This window comes from Sarcophilus harrisii, chromosome 6 (assembly GCF_902635505.1).
Source record: "Sarcophilus harrisii chromosome 6, mSarHar1.11, whole genome shotgun sequence".
NCBI classification, from domain to species: Eukaryota; Metazoa; Chordata; class Mammalia; order Dasyuromorphia; family Dasyuridae; genus Sarcophilus; species Sarcophilus harrisii.
Window position 1 is genome coordinate 55960569 of NC_045431.1, and position 13006 is coordinate 55973574.

The window sequence follows — 13006 nt, forward strand, 5'->3', positions numbered from 1 at the left end:
CTTAGCCAATCGCAGGTGTGTGGTGGTATCTCAGGTTGTCTTAATTTGCATTCTCTGATTAATAATGACTTGGACATCTTTTCATATGACTAGAAATGTTTCAATTTTTCAGGAAATTGTCTTTCATCCTTTGACCATTTTCAATTGGAGTCGATTTTTATAAATTAGAGTTAATTCTTTATATATTTTAGAAAGGAGGCCTTTATAGAACCTTTGACTGTAAAAATATTTTCCCCGTTTATTTTTCCCTTCTAATCTTGTCTCATTAGTTTTGTTTTTACAAAAACTTTTCAGTTTGGTATAATCGAAATTTTCTATTTTTTGATAAGTAATGATCTCTAGTTCTTCTTTGGTCATAAAGGCCTTCCCCTTCCACAGGTCTGGGGGTAAACTATCCTGTGTTCTCTAATTTATTAATAATTTCATTCTTTAGCCAGGTCTGGAACCCATTTTGACCTTATCTTGGTTCGGGTGTTAGTATGGATCAATCTAGTTTTCTGCCATTTGGTTTCCTTTTTAACAATTTTATCAAACAGTGTTCTTTCCCAAAAGCTGGGGGTCTTTGGGTTTTCAAAGTAGCTTGCATGTTTGTTGACTTTTTTTCCTTGAACCTAACCTATTCCACGTCAATAATCTATTCCTTGCCAATACCAAATATTTTGGTAACTGCTGCTCTATAATATAATTTTAGATCTGGGTACCTAAAGCCACCTTCATTTGATTTTTTTTCATTAATTCCCCGAAATTCTTGACCTTTTGTTTTCCATATGAATTTGTTGTTATTTTTCTAGGTATTAAAATAGTTTTTAGTCATTGGTATGCCTAAATTGATTAGTTTGGTAATATTTCATCTTTATTATATTTCTCACCCCTATCAAGAGCATTTAATATTTTTTCCAATTGGTTAGATCAACTTAATTTGTGTGAAAAGTGGTCTGTAATTTTGCTCATAAAATTTCTGATTTTCCCTTTGAATAGATTCCTAAATTTTTATATTATCAGTAGTTCTTTAAATGGAATTTCTCTTTGTAACTCTGACTTTGCATTTTGTTATGATATATAAGAATGCTGATGACTTATGTGGGTTTATTTATAAACAACTTTGCTAAAGTTGTGGATTTTTCTAATAACTTTTTAGTAAATCTCGGGTTCTCTAAATCCTATTATCGGCAAGAGTGATTTGGTTTCCTCATTGCCTACTCTTATTCCTTTAATCTCTTTTCTCAGCTCTTATTCCAAAGCTAGTTTTCTTCCTATTAAATAGTAATGGTGATAGTGGGCAACCTTTTTCCTCCAGATCTTATTGGGAATGGTTGATTTGTCTTTACATATGATGCTACTGATGGTTTTAAATAGATGCTGCTGATTATTTTAAGGAAAGCCATTTATTCCTAACTCTCAAGTGTTTTATAGGAATGGATGTTGGATTTTATCAAATGCTTTTTGCATCTTTGAGATGCTCATTGGTTTTTTTAATTTGGATATTAACATGGCCAATTATATTGTTTTTCCCAATATTGAACCAGCCCCCATTTGGTATATATCCTATTGATCATGTGTATTTATATTATCCTGGAGATGATTTTCTTTGGTCTTTTTTGCTAATATCTTATTTAAATTTTAGCATCAATTTATTGGGAGATTGGTTATAATTTTCTTTCTTTTTTAACCACCTGGTTTAGGTATCATACCATGTCTGTTTCATAAAGAATTTGGTAGGACTCCTTCATTCCTTATTTTTATCAAAAATTTATATAGCATTGGGTCCAATTGTTCTTTAAATTTTGGTAAATTCTCATGTAAATCCATCTGGTCCTGGGATTTTTCTTAGGGAGTTGTTTAATTTGCCTGTTCTATTTCTTTTTTCTGAAAGGGTTATTCAAGCAATTCTTCCTCCTCTGGTTTCTAGGAAGTCTTATTTTTTGGAGGTGATCCATTTCCTTAGGTTATCAAATTTTTGGAAAAGTTGAGCAAAATAACTCCTTATTATTTCTCTAATTTCCTCTTCATTTGGAAAGTTCTCCTTTTCATTTTTAAGACTATAATTTCATTTCCTCCCTCCTTTTTCTAATCAGATTTCCAAAGACTTATTATTTTTTGGCTTTTAAATAGAACCAACTCTTAGTTTTTAATTAGTTCAATAGTTTTTTTTTTTTTAAAATATTTTTAATTTCTCCTTTTAATTTTAAATTTCCAATTTAGTATTTGATTGGGGTTTTTAATTTGGTCTTTTTGGTTTTTTTCAAGCCCAATTCATTAATCTTTTTTTCCTGTTTTATTCAAGTAAGCCTCTAAGGATATAAAATTCCCTCTTATTACCGCATTGGCGCATCCCAAAATTTTGGTATGATGTTCATCATTGTTCTTATCTTATGTTATTAATTGTATCTATAATTTGCGCTTCCCAATCATTCTTTAAGATGAGATTGTTTGTTTCAATTACATTTTGGTTTATTTCCCTAACTTTTTGTTAATTGGTTTTTTGCATCATGATCTGAAAAAAGCATTTTTTTTCTTTCTTGCATTTAATTTTGGGTCTTTATGTCCCTAATATGGTTTTGTAGGTTTCATGAACTGTAGGAAAGTTATTCCTTTCATCTCCATTCAATTTTCTCCAAAGATCTAACATACCTAATTTTTCTAATATTCTATTTCCTTTTTTCTTTTTTTTTTTGTGGTTTGTTTGTCTAATCCGGGTGCAAGTTGGTCTCCCACTATTACAATTTTGTTGTTTTTTTTCTTGCAATTCTCCTTCTCCAGGAAGTTGGATGCCATACTACTTGGTATATATTTTTAAATTGATTTGTTTTGTTTATGCTAACTATTTTAGCAGGATGGTTTCCTTCCTTATCTCTTTTAATTAATCAATTTTGCTTTTGCTTGATCTGAGATAAGGATGCTACCCTCTTTTTATTTCCCTGAAGCATAATAGTTTTGCCCAGCCTTTTACCTTTACTCTATATGTTCTCCCTGCAAATGTGTTTCTTGTAAACAACATATTGTGGGTTTGACTTTTGATCCAGTTGTATCTGCCTCCTTTTTATGGGAGTTCATCCCATTCACATTTCGGTTAAATTACAAATCTGTATTTCTTGCCATCCTAAAACCCCAATTATGCTTTTAATTTTCCTCCCCCCCCTCTTCCCCCCTTTTAAATTTTGTACCCCTCTTGTATCCCGATGTACCCTCTTTTAATCCCTCCCTCCCCTCTTTAGTTTTTTCCCCTTCCTTCCCTTATTACTCTTTCTTTTCCTTTTCCTCTCCCCGTTTTAATGGGCAAAAGGGAATTTTCTCTAAAAAAATGTAATTATTTTACTTTGAGAACTCGTGGGAGTAATATTCACCAAATTTCCTCCCCTCTCAAATTCCCTCAGATCGATGTTTCCTTTGCCTCTTTGTGGGATTGGTTTCCCTCTTTTTCCTCCTTCCCACCTTATTCTGCCTCATCCCTTTTCCAATCCTTCCCTTTTTTTTATTTATATCAGTAAAATCAATACATGTATTGTTTTTTGTATATCCACAACGTACAATTCTCAAAGAGTTATTTTTCCTTTTTGCATCTCTTTGGTTCTATGGTTGGAGATCCAAAGTGTTTATTCTGTTTTCCTTAGAAACAAAAAATTCATTTTTTCAAAATGTCCATCTTCTTCCCTGGAAGAAAATGCTCAGCTTAGCTGGGTAGTTTATTCTTGGCTGCATCCCAAGTTCTTTTTCCTTTCGGAATATCAGATTCCAGGCCCTTCGTTCCTTTAAGGTGGAGGCAGCCAGATCTTGGGTAATCCTTATTGTGGCACCTCTGTATTTAAATTTTTTTTTTTTTTTTGGCTGCTTGTAAAATTTTTTCCTTAATCTGATAGTTCTGAAATTTGGCCACAATATTCCTTGGGTTTTTATTTTAGGGTTTCTTTCAGAAGGTGTTCAATTCTTTCAATCCTATTTACCCGTTCTATTAAATCTGGGCAGTTCTCTTTGATGATTTCTTGCAAAATAGTATCTGGCTCTTTTTTTCATCATAGTTTTTCGAAAGAAAAATCCTCAGATTATCTCTCTAAGATCTATTTTCAAGTCTTCGTTTTTGCAAGTAGTAATTTGGTTTTCCAGTTTGTCATTTTTTGGTTTTGCTTGACTGATTCTTGCGTCCAATGAATCATTAGTTTCCTATTTGTTCATTCTAATTTTTTAAAATTATTTTCTTCTTTGCTTTTTTTACTTCTTTCTTATATGTCCAATTGGTTTTTAAATGTATTGTTTTTGGTCTGTGGAATTTTTTCCATTTCAGTAATTTTTTTTTTTTAGTAATTATTTTCTTTTCCAATTCACAGATCCTACTTTCTTAAGTTCTTTGTCTTTTCAATTCACAAATCCTACCTGTGAATTTTTTTTTTCAATTCACAATTCTTACTTTCCTGAGATTTTTTTACTTTCCAATTCGTATTTCAGGAAGTTGTTGCTCTCTTGTGGCTTCTTTCCTTTCCCCATTTATCTTCTAACTCTCTTTTGAGACTTTTAATGGTCTCTCTATGAGGCATCATGTAAGGAGACAGTCTGATCACTTTGCTGTTGAGGTCTCTTCAGGTTTGCGACCTGCTCTTTTCCATAGAAGCTGTGATCGTTCTTTCATCTTTTATTCATGTTTAAAGCCTTTAGGTTCCTAGAGGGGTTACCAGCTTCCTTTGCAGAACAGGGAGAGATGTAAACCTTTCCCGCTCAGAGGTATGGGAGTGCTCTGAGTGAGAGTTTTCCTTTCCCCCAACAGGAAGTGGATTCAGCACTGGCAGAGCTATCGAAGTGCCCAGTAGGGCTGTGTGGGTTAGCGATTGCCCTTGGCTAGAGACTAAGGGGTGAAAGTGTCACTGCCCCAGGCCGGAGCCTCTTGTGGGACTGTGAGTATTCGCAGCTGATGGCAGACTGCTGATTCTACTGAACTCTACTCCAGAGTCTCTGCCTGATGCAAATCGGCCCTGGAAAAGCTCTATGGCCCCAAGCCGAGCCCCCCAGTGCGCAGATTGGAGGCTAACCCGGGATGTGTCCTTCTGCCGTGCAGGATCACAGCTGCCCCAAGGAAAAGCCCTGTACTGCGGGTTGGGGCTGGGGGCTTGTGGTGAGATCTGTGCTTTTACTTTCGGTTTGAGGCTCTCCTCGGAACCTAATTTCTCTCCCAGTCTGCTCTGATCTCCCCCCTGGCCCCGGAACAAACCTTTTTTGGCGAGACTGCAGATTTTCTTAGGCTGGTGAGTTGTTCTACTTCTTATCTTTATGAATTGTAGCAGTCAAGACTATTTTTGAGGCGCGATATAATATTGATAAAGAGGGTAAGAGAAGAGCTTAGAAAGTCGCGTGTGCCTTCTCCGCCATCTTTGCATGGGTAATTTTTACAAAATTGTCCCTTGTACTCACTTCTGTTGCAACTTTTCCCTTCCCTCCTTCCATTCCCTCTCCTAGTTGGCAGGCAGTCTTATACATGTTAAATATGTTAAAATATCTTAGACACATATGTGTAAAGATCCATACAGTTCTCTTGTTGCACAAGAAAAATTGGATTCAGAAAGTAATAATAACCTGGGAAGAAAAACAAAACTGCAAGTAGACCATATTCATTTCTCAGTGTTCCTTCTCTGGGTGTAAGCTGATTCTATCCATCACTGATCAATTGAAACTGAATTGGGTCTTCTCTTTGTCGAAGATATTCACTTCCATCAGAATATATCCTCAGACAGTATTGTTGTTGAAGTATATAATGATCTCCTGGTCCTGCTCATTTCAATCAGCATCAGTTCGTGTAAGTCTCTTGCTGTTGGATTTTGTTGGTGATGTATAAAATGGTGAGGATTTATGTGGATTTATTTTATATCCTGCAACTTTGCTAAAGATGTGAATTATTTTCTAATAGCTTTATAGTGAATCTCGGGAGTTCTCTAAGTATACCATCATATCATCTGCAAAGCGTGATAATTTGGTTTCCTCATTACCTACTCTAATTTCTTTAATCTCTTTCTCAGCTCTTATTGCCAAAACTAGCATTTCTAATACGATATTGAATAGTAATGGTGATAGTGGGCAACACCTTGTTTCACTCCTGATCTTACTGGGAAAGGTTCCAATTCTGTCCCCATTACAGTAAGCATTATGATGCTTACTGACATTTTTTTTTGTTAATTTAATTATTGATAGTCATTTATGCTAATAGTTTTCCTAATATTGAACCAACACCGCATTCCTGGTATAAATCCTATTTAGTCATAGTGTATTATCCTGGGGATGATTTTCTGTAATCTTTTTGCTAATATTTCATTTAAGATTTTAGCATCAATATTCATTAGGGAGATTGGTCTATAATTTTCTTTCTCTGTTTTCAACCTACATGGTTTAGGTATCAGTACCATGTCTATGTCATAAAAGGAATTTAATAGGACTCCTTCAATCCCTATTTTTCCAAATAGTTTATATAGCATTGGAGTTAATTGTTCTTTAAACATTTGGTAGAATTCACATGTAAATTCATATGGTCCTGGGGATTTTTTCTTAGGGAGTAGATTCATAGCTTGTTCTATTTCTTTTTCTAAAATAGGACTGTTTAACCAATATTCTTCTTCCTCTGTTAATCTGGGCAAGCTATATTTTTGAAGGTATTCTTCCATTTCATTTAAGTTATTGAATTTATTGGCATAACGTTGGGCAAAGTAACTCCTAATTATTGCTCTAATTTCCTCTTCATTAGTGGCAAGTTCTCCCTTTTCATTTTTAAGACTAATGATTTGATTTTCCTCTTTCCTTTTTTTAATCAAATTTACTAAGGATTTGTCTATTTTGTTGTTTTTTTCATAGAACCAACTTTTAGTTTTATTAATTCAATAGTTTTTTTTTTTTACTTTCACTTTTATTAATCTCTCCTTTTATTTTTAAATTTTCAAGTTTAGTGTTTGACTGGGGTTTTTATTTTGTTCCTTTTCTAGCATTTTTAGTTGCAAACCCAATTCATTGACCTTCTCTTTCTCTACTTTATGCATGTAGGCTTCTAGAGATATAAAATTTCCCCTTATTACCACTTTGGCTGCATCCCACACATTTTGGTATGACATCTCATTATTGTCATTTTCTTTGGTGAAGTTATTAATTATGTCTGTGATTTGCTGTTTCACCCAATCATTCTTTAGTATGAGATTATTTAGTTTCCAATTTTTTTTGGTCTATTTTCCCCTGGCTTTTTATTGAATATAATTTTCATTGCATCGTGGTTTGAAAAGGATGCATTTACTATTTCTGCCTTACTGCATTTGAGTTTGAGGTTTTTATGTCCTAATATATGGTCAGTTTATGTAAAGGTTCCATGAACTGTGAAGAAAGAGTACTCCTTTCTGTCTCCATTTCATTTTCTCCAGAGATCTATCATATCTAACTTTTCTAGTATTCTATTTACCTCTTTGACTTCTTTCTTATTTATTTTGTGGTTTGATTTATCTAACTCTGAGAGTGCAAGGTTGAAATCTCTGACTATTATAGTTTTGCTGTCTATTTCTTCTTGCAGCTCTCTTAATTTCTCTTTTAAGAATTTAGATGCTACACCACTTGGTGCATATATGTTTAATATTGATATTGCTTCATTATCTATGCTACCCTTTAGCAAGATAAAGTGCCCTTCCTTATATCTTTTAATTAGATCATTTTTTGCTTCTGCTTGATCTAAGATGAGGATGTCTACCCCTGCTTTTTTGGCTTCACCTGAAACATAGTAGATTCTGCTCCAACGTTTTACCTTTACTCTGTATGTATTGCCCTTCTTCAGATGTGTTTCCTGTAAACAACCTATTGTAGGATTCTGGCTAGTAATCCAGTCTGCTATCTGCTTCTACTTTACGGGAGAGTTTACCCCATTCACATTTATGGTTAAAATGATTAATTCTGTATTTCTTGCCATCTTGTTAACCCCTACTTTTGCTTTTCTCCTTTCCTTCTGCCTTACCTCTCCCTCCAGTATTAAACTTGTGAGCACCACTTGCTTAATAGGGCAATCTTAACCACAGCAGACAGTAACTGAGACCCTCAATCTGGCTAATAGCAAAGAAAACAAGTAAGGTAATCTCCATTCCCAGCTCAGAAGGTGAATTCTGGGAATCCAAGCTATTTCCTGGAAAGAGCAGATAAAGCTACCTGCTACAAACACAAGGGGCCTCCTATGCACCAAGCCAAAGCTCAGAGCTGCACAAGAAGTTTGGGACAGCACAAACTTAACCCCATGAGCAGAGCTTGACAATAAAAGTTTTAAAAATAGGAAATACCAAAAGGAAAGGAACAAAATGAGAAAAAAAAAGGAAAGAAAAGAAAAGAGCCTCGAACATAGCTATTATGGTGACAGGGAACTCCAAGTCCAACAAGGACAAAAGATCCATACAGGATATCTCAAAGAGTGACAGGAATTGGTTTAAAGACCCAAGAGGCTTCTTGGAAGTGTTCATAAAAGACTTTAAAAAGAAAATAAAGATTTAGAAGAAAAAAATAAGAAAGGAAATGAAAAGTATGCAAGAAAGAGTCAGCAACTTGTAAAAGGAAGAAGATTTTTTTAAACATACAATTGGCCAAGTGTAAAAGAAAATAATAATAATAATCCTTTGAAGAAAACAATACCTTCAAAGGTAGAATTAACAAAATGGAAAAAAAATACAAAACTAACTAAAGACAATCATACATTAAAAACTAGAATATGACAAATGGAAGCTAACGATTTTATGAAACATCAAGAATCAGTTAAACAAACTAAAAATAAAAAAAAATGGGATCAAATATAAAACCCCTCATTGGAAAAACAGACAACCAGGAAAATAAATGTAGAAGAGACAATTTTTAAAGTATTGGTGTATCTGAAGGCCATGACCAAAAAAAGAGCCTAGATAGTATTCTTCAAGAAAACATTAAGGAAAACAGTGTGGTATTGATCACTTACAAAAAGAGAACCCACAATGAAAAGCCAATGGAATATTATTGTGAAACTCCAGAGCTACAATCTCACAGAATAAATACTGAAAGCAGCCAAATCAAAGCAATTAAAGTATGAAGAAGCAACAATCAAGAATACCCAAGATTTGGCAGATTTTACACTAGAGGATCGAGAGATTTAGAATACCATATTCTGCAAGACAAATGATCTGGGATTACAACCAAGAATCAGCTACCTAGTGAGTCTCAGCATCCCCTTTTAGGACATGATATGAAGCTTCAATAAAGTAAGAGATTTTCAAACATTTCTATTAAAAAAAAAAAAAAAACAACTACACAGAAAATTTAATTTACAAATGCAAGACTAAAGAGAAGCATGGAAAGGCAAATGGGTGGAAATATGTTATTTCAAGGTGAAACTATATACCCAGATAGGAAAATTTTATCTGTAATTCTTGAGAACTATATTTGTTACCTGGACAGAAAGAGTTGGGGGAATATCACATGGATGGAGGGTATGGTTGTGAGTGGACTCTGATGTGATGATATCAAACAAAAAGACATTAAGCTGTGGGAAAAGGTCTGAACTAAAAAAAGAAGAAAGGGGAAATATAATAGGACAAATTAGATTCCATGAAAAAAAACATTTTAAAAATGTATTGCAATCAAGAGAAAGAAGGGAGAGAGATGAGCATTGTCAAAACTTCATTTCATCAGTTTTGACTCAAAAGAGGGAATAACAATCATTTAGTTGGGTATAGAACTTAATTTAATCTTATACAGAAATATTAGAAGAAAAAAGTAAAGAAAAACAAGGGTCTGAGTAAAAGGGAGAGCAGAAATACTAGGAATAAAGGGTAAGAGAAGAGGGGAAGGGGTGTTAGAAGACAAGATAGTGGGTGAGTTGGGTCAAAATAAAAAACAAAACACTAATAAGGACAGGGTGGAAAGAAAACAAAAGGGAAATAGGGAGGAAATTTTCTTACAGGAAAGGGAATAGGATGGAGAGAAATACAGAGCTGGTAATCCCAACTGTGAATGCAAATGGGATAAACTCTCCCATTAAGCAGAATCTAACAGAGTGGACTTAAAAAAGAATCCAATAACATGTCTTCAAGAAACACATTTGACACAGAGAGACACATACAGAGTAAAAGTAAAAGGATGGAGCAGAATTTATTTGTTTCAGGTGAAGTAAGAAAAAAAAATAGCAATTCTGTCTCAAATAAAGCAAAAGTAAAAATAGATTAATTAAAAGAGATAAGGAAGAAAAGTACATTCTGATAAAGAGTATTATAAACAATGAAGTAGTAATAATATTAAATGTATATGTGCCAAGTGATAGAGCATAGAAATTCCTATATTCTCTAGGAAGCTCCAACTAACATATTAAGTCAGTTACAGGAAGAAATAGATATCAAAATTATTCCACTAGGGGACCTCAATCTTTCTCTCTCAAAGTCAGACAAATCTGAGCACAAAATAAACAAGAAAGAAACTTAGGTGGTTAATAGAAATAGAAAATCTAAATATAATGGACCTCTGGAGAAAACTGAACAGAAACAGAAAGGAATACACCTATGTCTCAGCACTACATGGAACATACACAAAAACTTACCATGTATTAGAGCATAAAGATCTTAAAATTAAATGCAGAAAGGCAGAAATAGTAAATACTTCCTTTTCAAACCAAAATGTAATAAAATTATATCCAAAAAAGAGACAGGGAAAGGCAGACTAAAAACCAATCGGAAATTAAATAATCTAATTGTAAAAATATAAGGAGGTTAAAAACACATCACAGAAACAATCCAAGAGAATCACAACAAAGAGATAAAATGCCAAAATCTATTGGATACAGGCAAAGCAGTGTTAAGGGAAATTTTATATCTCTAAATAGCTACATTTATAAAATAGAGAAAGAGAAAATCATTGAATTGGGCATGCAACTAAAAGAGCTAGGGAAAAAAAAATAAAACCTCCAATTAAATGCCAAATTAGAAATTCTGAAACTCAAAGGAGAGATTAATAAATTTGAAACTAAGAAAAATATTGAACTAGTTAATAAAATTAAGAGTTGGTTTTATGAAAAAAATAGATAAAACGTTGGCTAATTTGATTTTAAAAAAGAAAAAAAAAATACACCCCCATCAAAAATGAAAAGGTTGAATTTACCACCCATGAAAAAGAAATAAAAACAAAAATTAGGAGGTATATTGCCCGATTTTATGACAGAAAATCTGACAATCTAACCAAGATAGATAAAAATTTACAAAAACATACCTTGTCCAAATTAACAGATGAGGAAATAAATTACTGAAATAGTACTTTTATAGAAAAAGAAATTGAACAACCCATCAAAAATCTCTCTAAGAAAAAAAAAAAATCTCCAGGGCCAGATGAATTCACAGGTGAATTCGACCAAACATTTAAGGAATTCCAATACTGGAATTATTTCCCAATTAATTCCAATACTAGGAAACTATTTGGAAAAATAGATATAGAAAGAGTCTTGCTAAATTCCTTCAATGACAGAAACATGCTATTGATACCTAAACCAGGAAAAGCCAAAACAGAAAAAGACAATTACAGACCAATTTTCCTAATGAATATTGATGCAAAAAATTAACTAAAATATTAGCAAAGAGATTACAGCAATTTATCAGCATGATAAAACCCAATACTAAGTGGGATTATACCAGGAATGTACTGCTGGTTCAGTATCAACAAAATTATTACCATTATTGATCATATCAATAACAAAACCAACAAAAATCATATGATAATCTCAATCAATGCAGAAAAAGCTTTTGACAAAATACAATACCGATTCCTATTAAAAAATACTAGAGTATAGAGAAAAAGGGAACTTTCCTTAAAATAAGAAGCATTAACTATTCAAAACTAATATCAAGCATTTTTTGTAATGGAGAGAAGCTTAACACATTCCCAATAAGGAGTGAAATAATGATATCCATCTTCACCACTATTACTTAACATTGTATTAGAAATGTTGGCTTTAGCAATAAGAAAAGAAAAAAAAAATAAAGGAATTAGAAGAGACAATGAAGATGTAAAATGATCACTCTTTGCAGATAATATGATGGCATACTTAAAGAATTGTAGAAAAGCATCCCAAAAACCTACTAGAAACAATTCAGAGTTTTAGCAAAATTGCAGGATATAAAATAAACCCACACAAATCATCACCATTTTTATATATTACTGACAAAACTCATCAGCAAAAGGTAGAAAGATAAACTCTATTTAAAATAATTGTAGATAAAATAAAATATTAAGTATCAACCTGCCAAGAAAAACCCAGGAACTATATGAACACAATTACAAAAGACTTCTCACATAAATAAAGTCAGATCTAAACAATTGAAAAAAATATCAATTGCTTATGGGTAGATCAAGCTAATATAATAAAAATGCCAGTTCTGCCTAAATTGGTCTACTTGTTCAATGCCATACCAATCAAACTGCCAAAAATATCATTTGCAGTACCAAACCTAAAATTATATTATAAAGCAGCATCACAAACATCATCACAAACCATTTTGGTAATGAATATTCTTTGAACCAGCAGTGCAACTAGTGGTTCTGTATCCCAAGGACATAAGAAAGGAGGTAAAAGGACCCTCATGTGCAAAAATGCTTGTAGCAGTTCCTATTGTGGTAACAAAGAGTTGAAAAATGAGTAGATGCCCATGAATTGGGGAATGGCTAAAAAAGTTGTGGCAGATGAAGATAATGGGAATTATTGTTCTATAAAAAATGATGAATAAGCCAGTTTCAGAAAAGCTGGAAAGATGTGCATGAACTGATGCTGTGAAAGAAACAAGGAGAAGCAGGAATATGTTGTACACAATAACAACTAAAATATGCTACGATCAACTATCAAAGAATTGGTTCTTCTAAGTAGTTCAGTGATTGAAGATGATGCCAATAGACTTTGAAAACAAAATATCATCTGCGTCCAGAAAAAGAATTGTGTAGATGGGGTGTAAATCAACACATACTATGCTCACTTTGTTTTTTGTCTCTTCCATGCTTTTTCCTTTTTGTTCTG